Genomic DNA, 17,683 nt, shown 5'->3' with positions numbered 1-17,683 from the left:
CCTGAACTTAATCTATACGGACGGACATACACGTAATAAGCAACTAAGAGTTGAAGTGTAGTGAGTACTGAGCACGCAGAGGTCGATGAAGAATAGATTAAATCGCTGACGACGAGTGACATAGTTCTCCTATTTTCAGAACAGTTTTTCTGAAGCGCGATAAATGGCCGATTGATCAGAACTTTGACCTTTCCATGATCCGACTAATCTCAATAATAGTAAGACTAGTACTGCTACGTTATTAGGCCCTTTACAAATGGCACAGTTTACGACTTGGTTTTCATAAAGGTAAGTAAATGTCGCCGTTTTGCGGTTCCGTGAATATTAACGTGTATGTAATCAAGCTAATCCTCGAATTTAAGCCTTTGCTCGAGATGTCTGACCAGTCTTGCGTCCTCATATAGAGAGATCATATTGGCTCAAGGTTCGTCTTCATGCCATCAATGCAAACTATACCCTACTCAAGGGTTATTGTCATTCAGACTTACCGAATTTTCAGTTTTATGTTTGAAGCAAAGAAGTTGGCTAGTTTTCATGTCAGGTATGATTTGTTTGGACTCTACGATGCGTTATCGAGTGCCCTCAAAACCTCAAACATACCAGGGTTCTTTGTCGTCTACGAAGTTGTTCTGTTGAAAATATGTAACCCCCTCGTTCCTTGAATGGAGGAGGCTGGACGTTGCACCCTAAAATTATTCCAAAATCAACCGAATCATAGCTGGAATTCACTGATCTATCAATGCTCACTGACTCGATGTACCTATACAATATTTCTGCAACGCGGAAAACCCAATAGCTGAACTACACAAAATCGATTTGAGCGTATAATATACAGAAACAACAACGTAAAATATCACACAATTGGTGTTTTACATAGTACGAATTTATGCTTATACCGGTGTGTTCTGTTAGTTGACAGGCACAATCTCATATAATGTACAATTTTTATGTCACTTGAACCTAAGAATTGGGCATTTCCATTTATATCTAAATCAAACTGAACCGTTAGACAGCATATCAAGGATATAATTATGGCTTGAGTTAAAAGGCTGATGGATATCTCGGTTTATTGATCGGACCTGTCAGCGTTGCGCGCTGTTGCGTTGACCATCGCAACCCATAAAATACAATTTTTTCTTGTCCCATATATCACGTCATGACGGCAGTACTTCAACTAGTCGTCCTGCTGCAGAGAAGTACATGTCAAATATGAAACGTTTACCAATTTGGTTTAGGTCCGCGCCGAAACGGTGAACTGTTTGATACCGTGGAGCTATTATTTGTTGTGGTTTATCTAGCACCGCCGGCGACGGGATGATGATCGTGAGATTCGAAGGTCGGCGCCGTAGCAACAAAGGCGATCACGGTAAATTAGGACGTTTTCTCTTTGAAACTGGCTATTCTTTTTATACATCATATACTGCCGTCATTTCATCACTCAACAAGGTTTCTGGCCGTATGATGCACTTCGTTTTCAATTGGTCTCGTCCTGATCGGAAGATAGAATCAACAGTAACGCGATTTTGTAGTGAAGCCATATATATATACAGGGTGTTCGGTAAAGGTTCGAAAAATATCTGGTTGTCAGCATCTTTTTGTGTGTGCGACAAGTATGCCGACAGTTTGACGATCACAAACGTGTACAATGTAATCGCCATCTGCTTTTATAACGGCTCCAATTTGGGGCCCAAATCCCGCATAGATTATTTTTATTATTTTATTGTTTATTACTATTTGTTAGTTGTCTCTCAAATGATTTCTTTGTAATAAGAATAGGTGAAGCGATATTGGTACGTGTAGGCTCTTCGAAAAGTCTACAAACACCTTAAGTCATTCGGCGTGCCGCTCAAATACGACGCATAGACAAAAAAGTCCAGCAGATTTCCACTTACGCCGATACTCGGGTAAAGGTAAGACCATGTTGAAATAGTGCAAAAGACACAAAAAGCTCAAGCAAAGCTGACCGCTAAGATTAATTTGAGAACCCTAATGTTTCTTATCTGAATTAGGGGGTAAGTGCTCTTTTTCTCGAAAACCGTCAGCAACTTCTAGGACAAAATTTACATATAATCTCAACTAACTTTGAACCAATTTAAGGAATTTTCAAGCCCTTTTTGGAGTAACTTTTATTGTGAACCCTCCACCGTATCGCATGGAGAGAGGCAACAACATTTATGCAATAACAAACATATATAATGTCCATGAGAGTTCAAGCTTTGACAATATCTGAGCTAATATATATTCCGGACACGAATTTTAGGCTTCCGCCAGTGCGGTTTCGCTATTTTGTCCCACAAACAATTGACGCTTGTCGAGTCCTATTGCCAACGACGAACGTATGCCCGCTAAGGCCTACAGCCCGCAAAAATTTGTACCAATTAATCTAAGCACCCTGTTTATATATAGATTCATATTTTTTTATGTTTCGCTTCTAAGCCTGTATCTAGACATGTATTTCAATGAAATGTTTTGCGTGCGCTAAAAGTATCATTTGTGGTGATCATGTTTATCCAGTAAAACGACCATCCATCGCAGCTATAGCTTCAATTCGAGACGTTACCCAGTTATTTCAAGATATTCATTTTCTGATCTGCAAGCAACATTTTAGCAGTAATCCTGAATCAACCAGTACTAGTAAGCGTGAAGCTGATTAAAGTGTACTCAGAAACGTTACATACAAAAGATCCCAACTCAATTATATTTTTAGAGGTTTTTTACACTATTCCAAAAATACATCCATTGGAAGCAATCAAAAAGTTCAAAAGATGTAAAAACGTGCAAAAAATATTATCCGTTGGAGCACATCTAGGCCATTCTTGTTAATTTCTGACCCAACTAGATCCTTTGGTTGGCTCATAGCATCAAGTCCTTCTTGAATTTTTTAGAAATTATATAAAACACATAATATCGTAGATCATTGACTCCGGGAAATTTTTTGCTCTTTGTAGAGGAACAGAAAGGTTGGATAATGGCTAATTTTTCCTCAGGTTTCCAGAACGATGCACTTTGGATCGACATGACTATGAAACATTTTGTTTGTTGGGAGTAGCGGATAAAGAGCAACGTGAACGTTACAATGAACGGTCTTTTCTAATTAAAACGTACTACCCTGTATATATATATATATATATATATATATATATATACGCTAAAAATAATTATATAAAACACCATTTATATGCAATGTAGTATGTTCTACCATCATAATGAACGTTAAAACTTGAGTTGAGTCCTTCCATTGTTTGTTGGTCGTAATTTTCACTTATAAAGACATCTCCGCATTCTTGTTTACTTAGAAACCTTGATAATAAGCAGCCCCTAATTATTCTGGGACTTCGCCAATCTACAGTGTGTATATGTACGTGCAAGTGTGCTGGGGCAAGATCGTTGACATACATTGCCGTTGCTCGAAAAAGATACCACAACAAACGACCCTACCATCATTGAATTTTCTCTACTAATTACAGTGTTAATTTGGTCAAACCCATCTAACAAAGAATCGTCCCTCGATTCCAATGATAATCTTGTTGCTGTTGCAACAGACCGGCAAGTTGCGGATAAAAGACCCTGAAATCTGTCTGCTCAGAAACCTTCGGCGGACAGGAGCGCAGATGAATAGGGGGGAATGCGAGGGGAAGCGAGTAACAATGCGGATGATGTAACGGCCTATACACAAGAAAAAACCGGCAATTTTTACCACCATTTTGCTGAAAGCCTGCTTTAAAAAAATCGAATGTATAAAATATAATGAAAAGGAATCTGAATCAGGCTACATTTTACTTTCTTTATATATCTGTAAATATTGAAGCATTATGGAAATTCGAGCTTGTCTTTTTTTCGACCTTAAGTAGATAAATAGATCGTGTAATGAGCTAAATGTAAAGACACTTAATTTTGCAACTGTGTCTCCAATAAATATATAATCTTCGCTTATATTTGAGGTGCGTTTTTTTGTCTCTCTAGTGTTACACGGACCTCTTAATAGCCCTGCTTCAAAATTGCTCAGTGTCGAAAAACGGTTTTTGAAGAAAAGTGTTCAGATAGTATATACTTAGAAATTATCAGCTAGATAATACGTTGACTTAAAATGAATCCGGGAAATGACTAGGTATTTTGCAGGTATTTGTGCAGGCAAGCTGCGGCCTGTAGACAGAACGTATATGTTCATCGCTCTACGTAGCGATTTCAGGAGACGAGGCAGTCCAAGGAAAGCAACATATATCGCAATTTTAATAATTTTTTAAACAGTATTTTAAAAAAGCTCACTAAATATACCTTGAATAGCAGACGAAGCGCGACGCAAGAATCGTTGTTTGAATAATCCAATTAGGTAAAATAAGAAAGTAGCATTCATAAAGCCGATGCGCAGGTAGCTCATTAAATTTGCGCCCCCTACATTGACCGTATAAACCGCATGAACTTGCGTCGGGTACTCAATTCCAATATGGAAATCTTATACCAGCGTAATGTATACTGATCCCTTATTTGATTATATAGAAAAACAAAAGGGGTGAACTTGTGCGTTGAGTAGTGAGCAATGACTGCTCTAAGGTTTTTTTTCTGCAGGCAAGGTAACTTGTTGGCACCATGGGGACGATAATAATAAATCTACAATAGATCAGGGTACACAGTGTGCAACTGTGACTGTTTTTCTATCATGAAAACCTTTGTACATCAACATCAGCACAGTCCGTCGAGTGTATCGCACGTCTTGAGGAACGCCATAGTCAAATACGGATAAATTCGATAAGTCGAATAGCCACCATTACTATCTTTAAAGATGTGTTTTTATCTAGCTAAGAGTTGTTATTATTATTTGCTTGTCAGGATAGTGCATTTGCTTGTTCAATGAATCAGAGCGTGTGTGTGTGTAAATAAAACGTTAACGATAAAATGCAACATGAGGTGAAGTTTAAAAAACAAACTGTAACACCGTCGCGTGATTTCCACATGCCCCCTCATAAGAACACGTAGAACACGCAGAGCTCCCATATAGTCGAATAATCCATTGTCGACCTGCCCTTGTCTGCCCCATTCCATTGCACAAACTAGATAGTTCCACATCGTCTAGTTTTCTAGACAGAGCGGGCACCGTGGGACGTTGTACGTAACCATTGACACTGGCCGTAACAGCAGTATGACATCAGCAACGCAAACTACATACTGGTTACAAATGGGGGAAGGCAAACCCAGTTGACTGGCAGTCGAAACGGCATGACGATGGTAGAAGCTGCTGACTGTGAACTAAGAAGATCAATTCAGTCGAAGAGACAATTTGCAAAACAGAATAGTAACGCAGTCCGTTTACGACGTTCGTTCTACAGCAAAACGTTGAAAATTTCGGGTCACCGCCGGCAAACAAACAAAGAGCCCCCCCAACAACCAGCCAATAGCAGGCCAAAGCTCGACTTGAGCTAACCGATTGTGAAGGGCTGTTGTGTGTGAATAGCCTTCGCCAAATGGACAAATCCCCAAAAACCAGCTACTGGCTACAGACGTCAATCTATTACCGCAAAGCATAAATTCTACTATAACACATATTAGTGCTGGATCTCATGCTGCTATTGCGACGTTGTGTCAGAGCGACCATTTGAACGTTGACGATGGCCACCCAATCGAGAATGAAATAAAGACGAAAAATAAATATTAACGAAACAGCCCTTATTCGATTACAACTCGGTTTTTGGTACCTAAAATCTCATTTTCCCTGATAAGATGTTGGCTCCATTTTGGTGATACAGCTCCTCCATGATAGCGGTTCTATTTGTTCGATATCTGGGTATCATCGATATTGATACCGTAAATACTAGCTGGCTATTTACTCATTCTGATGAATAGAAATGTTCATATAAATAATCATAATGGCGATTATTTCTAACAATGTACTAATAGCCATCAAATAGCTAGTCAGTCTAAATGGTTGTAGAATAAGGCAAAGACAAATTGTAGCTATCTGTTATTATGCCTTAGTAAAATATGGCGTGACACCTAAATCGGATCGCACATATCATGTCTTATCTTATCTTTACCTACATTCTGTTTTGTTATTTAGGTAAAAACGAAATTCTATCAAAAAAATAGTTTTTAGTTGTACTGAAAGCGCCATCGTTGATGCTTGCATCCGTTAAGCATAACTGCCATTTGACTACGGCTTCAATTCGGGACCTAAACCACTTGTTAGATAATATCGATGTATTGCCTCTATGGTCCGCAAATAAATAGCGTCTCTCATCTCTCTTACAAACTGTCGCTCAGCTTGTAAACTAAGGTGTTTTGCTAGGACATTTTTGACAGGGGCTGAGAAGCTGGACCTATTAGGGTCCCTTTCGCCTTAGTCTGGAAAATGTTCAATATATCAATGTTTTTAGTTATCTCGAGCCCTCGCGTTGACATATGCAATGATATCAACTTGATCCTATGCTTTTGTACTGTAAAGCTACGGGAAACGGAACCCCAAAACAAGAAGATTTCGAATAATATTGTTCTCAAATTTCTACCTGTCAGCACGCTTCGACTTTTACATAATAGTAATAATATATTATTAAAATCATCTTTAATCATTTGGCTGCCTTTAAAATTCCTACGATAAAAACATCGGTTAGGATCGTCCAAAGTTCCCTTTGTTATCATATGTTCGCATAAAAACATCGAGAATTGTTATATAGAACTTGAGCATTAGTCTCAAGCGAATATTGATCATTTCTTTATAAACATGCCGCTAATAATAAAAAAAAAAGACTACAGATCAGTATCGTAAGCGATTTGGAACAGGCTGGAGAGCTGAATGAAAAGAAGTTGAACGTAAATTAATGACTGCTGTTACGGCAGGCCACATTAGTGAGATTTTCGCCTTACGAACGGTACTCTATAAAAATACAACTCAGCCTGTTCTCGAACGCAATAGAATCATTATTATTATTATTTTTATCAGAAGGTAATAGAAGATTTTCTTTACGTGCCCTCATGAGCTTCAATCCCTCCGGCTGACCGCGTTTATCATAATAAGTGCATTGTTGGAAATGCGCAGAGGAAAACTTCGACACCACATTAATATCACAAGAAGATTTAGCCATTACGAAGATTTTAAGAGGTCGACACAAGTTTTTTCATCTAATAGAGTGTATTTTACAGCTGTAATGAGGTACTCAATGAGTGTGCGTTAGATCTCTGTGTAGAGTTATATGTAGATGTCGTTTTTGTCGAGCTACTCTACGACAGACCAGGGAACGTTGTAGTCAGCTTTGGAGGCGACTTTTCAGTAGAAGAAAAAGCCGATGCGTAATGCTTTACGTATGTTTGTTTGTTTGTTTGTTTGTTTGTTGCCACTTGCGTAGCCGCACTGAGCGATCGTCTTGAAAAATCCCGAGACGAAGATGTATAACTTCATTATGTAGGTATGATGGATAGGCAAGCTCATCCATGCAAGCACAACAATAGATTGCAGATTTGGCCACACCATCTACGTGTACCTTATACAAACTATGAAGATCCCAGTTCGTAAAATTGAATACATGTCAGATTGCCGAACTTACCCAATTCAATGACACAAGTATAATAAAATTGGAATTTTAACATATAGCTTAGTGTATCAAGCCTCTAGTTATGATTACGATGCTTCCACCAGTACCGTTGCGTATGCGGCGCTCGTTTGTTCCGCTTACCTTTTCCTAGAGGCACTCAATGCGGCCGCAATACTGGAGACATCCGTAAGAACAGCAAGTAAGTTCAGCTTGTCGAACTTTGATGGCCGCCCGTGTCTAGCTCTTTCGAGACTCTGGTGCGCCTGCCGCTACCACTAAGTGCGTGGTCTCTGACATTGGCCCGGAACGGGCTCAACTTTGCGTTGGACGGTCAGCATTTGGAGTGGTTAATCTGTAAAAGAATGAATCGAACACCGTCAAACGAAAAGAATTGAGCACAAGTTAGTTTTACCAATGAGGCGAGATGTCGGCCGTGTCACTTGAGCGTGCGTGTATTGTCACTGGAGAGAGGTAATCATCTAGGTGCGATAAAGGTAGCTAGATACTTTGCCCAGTGCGTGTAAGTGATTGTACAATGTATGGGTTGGCAACTTTAGCCCCTCCATCTGGCGTTCCACTACCGTCCTCGTATACCGCCTCTCAGGGTACCTTACAAATCGTATTGCATGCGTCTATTGTAGGTATTCGTCTTACTTGATATAATGTATAGTGATGAATTGAATATTGAAATCCTAGAATGCGTCCGATGCAAGCCTTTTACGCAAAGGCGGTTTTAGCAACCAACCTAGTAGGTACACTGAAACGTCCTACTCGATAAAACCGAGAAATAATAATTATACGATAGTTTAGTTGGTCAGGACATTGACTCGTATCAGAAGAACATTTTGCTTCGAACTCTGATTGACAATACTGTTATTACCTATTGATTGATAGTAATAACAGCATACCTTATCTACATAAGTTGAAATAAATGAAAAAAATAATAGTAATACGTGTTTTTATACAAAAAAAACAATGGGTAAGATTTTTCAAAGCAATGCAAACTAGCTTGATTTAATTAGTTTATAGAAAAATCACAACAAAGTGTTTCGTATATCAGAGTTGTAGTCCAAGATCCAATCAGAGTAATGCTTTGACGAAATCTTTTATTACTTAGATCGTATTCCATAAAAACCTTGTTTATTTAATTCTTACCGCTATATAATCATTGGTGCTACGAGTCACCATTGTACTCAATCTCAGTTTATGTAATTGTTGTTGTCGTCATAAACCGTTACATTCCGCTGCTCGATCTCTGTTCGTCTCGAAACTTAAAAAGTACAATCTTATTTTACTAAAACCCTGACTTTTTTAGGTTCCAGAGAGCAAAAGCACCATTGACGGTTCTCAAGGAACCGTTTACATGAAAGACACGACAATATCTTAGCCAAGCATATGCAGCTTAGCAATAGCCTCTAAAATGAATAAACGAGCCTGGCTTATGCAGATTTGCTAAGTAGTGACACGCTGGTTGTTTGCAGGCATTTCCTGAAACACTGAAAGACAGCCTCGGCATCCCCGTCAACGGCTTCGATAGCGAATCGAAAGAACTTCCTCAACTTCTCTAGAGTTTCGGTAAAATTCATACTTAGATTGTCTTTAACGATTTTCGAGTTTCTAACGTTCGTAAACGGTGCATCCTAGAGCGCTCTCCCTCGGCTGATATCCCTGGCTTTTGTGTAACTTCGCTTCAATGAACTCTACCTACTATACTTTCGTTACCTAATTTTATCGAAGCGTTATTTTAACGGACCCGCGCGCTGGCGAAAGTCACGGCTTGCCACTCCACAAGAACAAGTTCTAACCGTATGAGTTATCACGTAGATGTGTTGGTTACCAAAAAAGTAATAATTACATATTAATATAATTAATATAAATAATAATAATTTACAAAAATTAATACACGTAGATAATTGCCCATAAAAATTATGATAGATACGTAAAATTAAGTGCTGCAGTTGTCAGACGAGACACTTATAGTTTGCACCGACAAAGGTGAATGTCATTAGCCATTACCTGTAGTACTTTTTAATAGATTACTTAATTACTTTTAATAGATTTAATAATTACTTGTTGTATAATGTGTATCAAAATGCCACATAGCTGAATATATCTACATAAGTTGTATAGATGTGAATTGTCGAAAGAGTGCGTAACATTGACCATTTGGCCAAATGTCTTCTGCCATTGTTCTAATAGCGGTTTCTGGGTAAAAAATGATTTCTGCACCCCTCTGTCAAAACTTTTGTAGTTACAGCTTTAGCTTGGCCAGGCGGCAGCAGCAGCAGCAGCTGCAGCTGTGCCATTGCTTTTTACTAATTTTTTTTATTTTTCTCGTACATTGTTACCGCTTTATACGATCGAATGATTTTCACTAACCATAATCAATTGCCTTCAAAGAGGTTTGATTTCATTGCATTTTAGTAGAGCTACTTCAGTAGACACACATTCGGGTAAACTCATCACCCAAACAGTAAGCGTCTTTTTGGTGCACCCTGTTTTCGAACAGTTTAAAAAATTGTCCGGTGATGGTTGTTTCATTTTTTGACGGCGTCATAGCTACTCGATCGGTCCTGCTCAGTTTTTGTAATAATTTCATTGACTTTTTTTGCAATTGCTCGATCACGACAGGCATCTTGACCTCAAATAGCATACATTTTTTATGGGTCTGGACAGTATTTGTGACTGTATTTTAAGACGATTATAAATTCTTCCATGTTTTAGGTCTGAGTAAAGGCCTTCCAATAATCTTTGTACGTTCAGTACTATCAAATCTCCGCTTTCGAACGACGCCAACGCCGATCTGATACGGTTCGTATTACCTGAGAGTCCTATACACGCTTTTACTTATCATTGGTCCACTCGATTTCCTACATACACAACTTGTAATCGATGTCATTGGTACTGAACTTTGAACGTTGGTATTACCTCTCTGCTGATGTTACCATTGAGGGCACTTTACGAATAGATTTTGCCTGATGACGTTCAACTGTTTCTGAAAATCCGACGTATCTAGTGGCTGTTAGTGATTGATATAAGTGGCATAAATTTAATTTTATCTCATGGATGCTGGCGTACCAGAAACACCTATATATTCCCTAAAAGTTTTCGCTCAGCCAATACCTTTTAATAATTATCCAACGCTATTACTTAGGATAATAATAAGATTTATCAGTAAATATCTGAGAGGGTAGTATGTGCTGTGAATGACGTATAACATAAATTATTCACCCTATTTTCAATATATTGACGTAATTAATCCCAAGCGTCGAAACGTTCGGAATGTACCCTAATCACTACTAGGCCATACCTTAATTGTCGAGACTTTTGCGAAATGGCCATTGCGACTCATCGTAGATTCGATACTCGGCGGCCCTGTACATGTTTTATTTGATGTCAAACATTTTCATATTCCATCCATTTCCAAAAATTAAAGATAGCATTCTAAAATATCCAATGTTTACTTTCTCCTTTCTTATCCTATTTCAGTCTACAGTCTTGAATAGTATTGGCCCACAATTGATTTTGACGCAAAAATTTAACAATACACCAAATTATACTTTCGGGCCACCCCTTGCATAGTCGCTACGCTATCTCAACACTGACTTGATTAAATGAAATCAAGACTGAGCACGAAACAAAAATTATTCCACAGAGCGGTAAGTTACGGTAAGGCACAGTTTTTGCTGTTAGCTATTACAGATTGTAGATAGTCGAACTCACAATTTTACTATTGATTGACAACTAGAAATCTGTCAGGAATTGAAAAAAATACGTGGCGCAAACTGGTATATATATATGGTGAAAGCTTTCCCCTGTAGCGTTTTCACGCTCAGGTCACGCCGTAAATGGCGAGTTCAGCTTCAATAGTGTGAAGATCCTCCAACGACACGAACGATAAGTGACTATGTCCTAATAGGCCAGTATACCTAGTAAAGTCTAGCTTTAATCGGTACAACGTATTATTGTTCATATAATATAACAACACACTGCGCAATGATACGCGATTCCATAACTGCCGTGTCGTTGGCGCACGATGCGAGCAAGTAAACTTTTACTACCTGACAATCTACAAAGACTCTACCTAAAGCCATCTTTAACCATAAGTTTATCCATGTCTAATTTCGTAGTAGCGGTCGCCTTAGCCAGATCAATTGATAAATATACTCGTGAAATTCGCGTTTATTGGAAACATGTAGCGCCCATTTACCCATCACCGACCAACTAAGCCTAAGGCCGGTTACGTAGCCTTTATAAGGTGCTGTGTTGTTTCCAATCCATAGAGACATGTATTCCAGAAATATAGCGAGAACATAATTGCAGCAAGAACCAGTATGAAAGCCGAACCTATCACATCTATAAGTAGCAAGTTCTTTCTTCCACAGCATGTCACTAGTGAACCAATGGCAATTAGTAAACTAAAAATGGCATGTTTGTGCCAAAAGACAGTACTCTTAGAACGATAACAGTGATTTGCGTAAAACAAACTTTGCGATAAACATTATAGCGTTAATTTTGCCTTTGGCGTTAATAACGTGTACGTCCAGCTACAGGGCATACGAACGAAAATACACAGGGCGCGATAACAGAAAATTTCGAATCTCTTAACCTCTGTGCATTTGCACAATCGGAACAAGACTTCGGGAAGGCAGATTGTGGAGATCGTTTTCACATGAAAAGACACAGTGGGCCGCTGTAGTTTATCAACGTGGCGTGGAAATGTTTCCATTAGTGTTTGGCAACGCGCTGTTATTAACGGAGTCTGGTCCAGTATTACAAGATGCGGACGTTTTACTCCGACGGCTCCAACCAGGAATTTCATCGTTTCAGAAGTCGAACATAAAAGTCACAAAGTACAAACAGGCAGTATAGGATAAAGGTAATTATATCACGATATCTAAGTCTACATTGTGACATAAGAATTGCTGACTGAAATATCGTCGAATGAAAGGGCAGGAAGTGAGAAGGAGAAAGAAAAAGAAGGAAGCAGTGACTGTCGAAGGTTTGATGGATCGCCGCGTAGAGAGTGCAATGGTCGAAACTCAAGCAGTATTTTTGATTCTATGGATGTTTCCGATTGCTTGGCGTATTCCTCATCTGTTGTGTCGCCGCATACGTCGGTGCCCAAGCATATGCTACTAGATCTTTTGAATCTGTGTGGCTGTTTTTACCATTGTGTGGGCTTTTTACCATTGGAAAAAGCATAATTCTAATGCGATCTTTGGCCAACCTTCATGTATTGGGCCTTACGAAATTTGTTCTTACGCTACCTCAGATGTTTCCTAAATACTCACTCTGAAGCGGGGTACATTTTCATGTATTCCAATGTTTTCTACAACTATGACAAGTAGAAAAGTCAATGAAACAATATTTGAACTTATCGTAACTATGACTCCCTTCTTGCTATATTGCACAGGTAATCTCTGAACAGAATAATTCTTTTAGCTTTTTTAGCCGCTTTTCACTGAATTTTGAACCCGAAACTCGAACTAGAAGCGCCCCTTTGCCCTGAGCGATTTTAAGCATTTAAAAAAATATATAATTGTTAGAATGATGATAGTGTTAAAGTTACATCGAAAGAAGTTAGAGAAAGAATAATGTTTATGTGTGTGTGTGTGTGTGTGTGTGTGTGTGTGTGTGTGTGTGTGTGTGTGTGTGTGTATGTGGTTCGGCTTATCTGCATTTGAGTGCAAAATAGTTTTAGGCGACGTGCAGTCACACCAGCAAAACTCAATGTTAATAGTATCGTCATACATACAACAACATACAATTATTGATGTTCTTCTATTAAGTTCTTCCTAAAATGATTGGAAAAATGTATAAACCCAGCAATAGAGAAAGTGGTTATATAAATACACACACTGCAGGAAGTCTTTTCGCCGTCATGCCATGTATCTACGTACATACAAAATAGAATTTTTCATCTTTGCCTACAGCCCTCATCTTATAGTAAATATTGTTTCGACAAGGTCCGAATTATCGTAACGGTTCAGTTGGACTTGGAAGTTAACCACGAGCAGATGGCTTACGTAAAACCCTAGCTAACTAAGCTGCGGCCGTTTTGCCAATCTGATAAAAGAAAAAAGGATGCAATGCCAACGACGAGAAGGACTACCACTTAGTGAATACAAGTGGCATGTTATTACCCGACAGGACAAGGATAAGCCGTTCCCACCTATAATTGGGCATCATAAATGAGCAGTTGCCATATCTTTCTAGGTTCCAGCAGCATTGTAGCATACGTTGACATGTTGTTACTCAGTGTGCAGATTGACTCTCATAGAGCACAGTTCTCCTCATTAATTCAACTCCGCTGAGTCTGTGAGAAAATTGACGCATTTTCAGAAATAATTGAAACGAATCAATACCTTTCAGCTATTCACTTGTTGCCTTTAAAAGTCTGTTGGAAAAATGGTCAGTTAATCATGAAGGCTTTCGACGTTACATAGCGAAATTATTATAGTTGTATGTATAGGCGGTAGTTGTATGACATTTTCAACTAATAGACCATCGTTGCGTTCTGAAAAATAGTCTAGCACAAAATGGCCGATTGTATTAATACTGAAAATAAAAAAAACGCGCATTATATACATGCCACTTTTCGATTAATTCATTAATTGGTTAAAACGATCGAGCCGAAGTTCTACATCTATTTCTGCGTGCAGGACAGATGCACAAATACGAAAAACCAATATCCTTGATTAGCTTCACGAAGACATTTCTCTCCAGTAAGATTAGCGACCGTTTACGATGTGCAAGAAGTTACCAGAAATTCTGTAACAGACAAAATGACTTGACCACAGCAACTTCAATAGATCTAAGAGATAGCTATTGATCACTGACAAAGAGAGGCCGTATTATCAAACGTATATTGTAAAAAAAACAAGCAATTCTATAGATTCATAACGTTTTGTTAATTCAGCAGCAGATTTTAACTAGCTTTCATAATCAAAACTACAAACCTTGTACGACATCACTTTCAACACCACTTTACGCCGATCAACAAATACGGCGACAATGAACTTTTTTTTTTTCTATCGATGTCAAAGTTAAGTCCGAAGACGCTTGTAGGGATCATTTGGAGCCATAAAAACAATTTATGCTAAATAAAAAAAATACCTAGAATTTAGCGATCAGTAGGTACCATTATTTAATATTCCCAATTTTAAAAGTTTTCAGTTGTCAAGCAGATACTTACTGAAACGTATTCAGGAATAAATATGCCGCTTGTACAACAACTGATATCCCTACTGCTTACTTCATCATGGAGATTAGTTATAATAGCGCTCCGGCGTAATTCGAGCACTAATATTCCAACATATTCATTTATTTTTTTCCCTCATTTTCCTGTGATATATATATATATATATATATATTTGCTAGTCAATTTTCTCAGATTTAACCTGTGTGGTTCTTTCTAGAAGTCTACGCGAAAGGCAGGCGTTAGGGTTACAAAAACAGAAATAGGAAGCTGTGAGGAAACCTATAGAATTTATTAGAATTAGAATCTCTTTGCTTAAACTTCTCTTGAGCTTTTTAGATATACAGTCGCGGAAACTCATATTGGTATCGTGCTTTAGAAGATATAAACTCTAAATCAACCACACAAGTATTCGTGCTTAATTTTCGTGCCTAAAAACTACCACAATTTTTGTGGATTCCAGTTCCAGTCCTCAGCAGTTGCACAGTTTTTGGTGGACAACGTGGGTAGGGGTAACATTTCTACGAAAAAGACTCTCGAAATAGCAGACTACGCACTTTTCAGTGTTATCATATTATTTCAGGCGGTCAATCATGCAACTTTTTTTTTTTGGAAAATACGTTCAACTTAGCTTTAAAATTTGACAGCATCATATCAATGGTGCGTCCAGCACAATTATCTGTTTAGTTTAGATAGCTGTGTGTCTTACTTACTGAAGCCATCTTGTAGGCCTGACTTTGAACTACGAGCTACACAGGTTCTCAGTTTTCCTAGTTCGAATCATCTCATTAGAGAGGAAGAATCAATAGAACGCCACGTCTCAGACATGCATCCGTATCTGCCACAGTGGCAGATGAATTTTTTGACTATGCCAGATTTGACAACTTTCGGTGACAACTAGATTAATGTTCAGCTGATCGGCCGTTAGATACAGACAGACAAAGTAGATACGTCGCGTTTTTTGACGCAAGAGACATTGCTATCTGTTGTGTAGATATTATTTATAAGAATTGGTTAGATAAAGGCAGTTTCTTTAAGACGCCGCTTATAAGGGTGCAACGTAAACGTACAGAAAATATTGATTTATCTACCCAATGCCCTCTTAATTTACTCGTGTGCACAAAAAAATGTTTGGTGCTCCCCTATACATTGCAAATGGGCTACTTGCACCGGCCGAATACCTTTTGTTCCGCAATGATCTGCTGATAAAAAAAGAATGAATAATAAATATAATAAAGGCTTGGCCAAAAAGAAACACTGATAATACTTGATGAACATCAAACGTTTGTACCTTCCCTCAGTTTGCGCCTATCTATCATATCATCGCCGGTTAGGTGTCTCTGAAGACCTGAAAAAATTATAGGTTGATAAGTAGCCTTTAGCGATCCTAGCCAGCCATACGCCTATCAACAGAGCTATCATGTGAATTGTTTTAGTGGATGAACGTTGCGTCGGAACTTCACGCCCACAAGCGTCATACGAATTCGCCGAGGTTACACAGTGCACAGTAACAACTGCTACTTCATTTGGCTACTCTATTCAACAGATAGGGATCTCAAAAAGCAAAGTTCTCTTTTAAATTCGGATAACAACAGTTTCTTATAATAATAGCGTCATTTCGCAGATAGTTTATAAATTAGTAACTTGCATGTTCGCATTGCCGGATCACATCTAGTCAACCCGGCCCGTTTTCGCTCTTCATTTGCATGTGAACAGATCCTTTTACCTAAACCTCTATGAGATCCTTTCCAACGCATTAGACGTAATCTTCCATAAAAAAGAAGCAATGGCTAATTTATCAAAATTGAAACATTATAAATGAGTTAGCCACACGCGGTACGTAATAATGCAAAAGGGCATCCTGTGTTCGAACTAAACAAGTCGTTGCTCAGCTTCTACTTACTAGACGTCTCGGCAACGTTCCAACGTCAACGGCAGCTGATACGTGCCAATGATACCGATAACGTAATACGTTAATTTCTAACTGCGACGGACAGTATGATGCTGATATATTTGTGCGAGATCCAATCGGTTTATCTTGAAATTACTGAAAATAAAATTATACATAGTACATTTTTCGTAGTTTTACCCTGTGAGTAGGCATCACACTGCGGGTTACCTATTGTAGAAGGTGCCTGAGGACCTACGATAGGTATTTGATATATATAATAATACAATATAAATAAGAAGATAATATAATATACATTTGGGAGCAGTATAAGCTGTGCATATACAAGTAATGCAAACTACAGAATCTCTGTTACGAAAATGCTATAAGGGTCAATCGTCTACTTCACGGATTAACATTTGACCCCTTTATACTGGGCTTGTGGGGAGCGGTACATACTGTCAATATTAGAAAAAAAAAAATAGCCAGTTATGTTGCTTAAGAAAATTGACACGGGAGTGACTAGCTACAATCGCTGTGAACACTTATCGCAGTCTACAAAGAGACTGATCTTTTGTGCTTGAGGTATCATTAGTCAAGCAGCTCTTGTATACTGATACTTGTAACTTCCTTTGCACGCATTTAGCAGTATTGCGATTGTCATTAAGTTCTACAGCTGGCCTGCGTGAAGCCGGTAGTATTCTTGTTATCTAATTTTGTTAAAGGTAATCGAACTTCTGCTGGTTGCTACAGAAAGGTTGGACTGGGCTACGGTTACCGAAATCAGCTGAAGCAGCATGAGCAATATATATCTAAACTTTCGCTATAAACTTTCTCTGAGTTTCTGATGCAAAAAAAGTACTTTGGAGTGAATAGGGGAATGTAAACCTTCGCTTACTGTCAGTCTCAACAAAAGCCTTTCATTTTAAATCTGTTATTAGCTTGCTCGGTCGTGCTTTACGTGTGCGGATGACGAAAAATAGCGTGAAATAGAATCGATACTAAAAAAGCAACCGATTCTTAGAATAATAAAAACTAGGGATAAGTAAACCCCAAGGAAAGGAAACAAAGGAA

At 38.4% G+C, this 17,683-nt stretch overlaps 1 protein-coding gene across 1 annotated transcript in view; it reads right to left on the bottom strand.

The window, feature by feature from the left end:
- Ptr (patched domain-containing protein) overlaps window positions 1-17,683 on the bottom strand; it is a 103,522-nt gene that overhangs the window by 47,664 nt on the left and 38,175 nt on the right. Inside the window, exon 2 of the mRNA XM_022851933.2 lies at window positions 7,662-7,872. The gene's annotated coding sequence lies outside the window, so the exon portion shown is untranslated. The remainder of the gene's footprint in view (window positions 1-7,661; window positions 7,873-17,683) is intronic.

This window comes from Varroa jacobsoni, unplaced genomic scaffold (assembly GCF_002532875.2).
Source record: "Varroa jacobsoni isolate VJ856 unplaced genomic scaffold, vjacob_1.0 contig00456, whole genome shotgun sequence".
Taxonomy (NCBI): Eukaryota; Metazoa; Arthropoda; class Arachnida; order Mesostigmata; family Varroidae; genus Varroa; species Varroa jacobsoni.
Note: the sequence above shows the minus strand (reverse complement) of the source record. Positions and strands in the feature narration are given on the sequence as shown.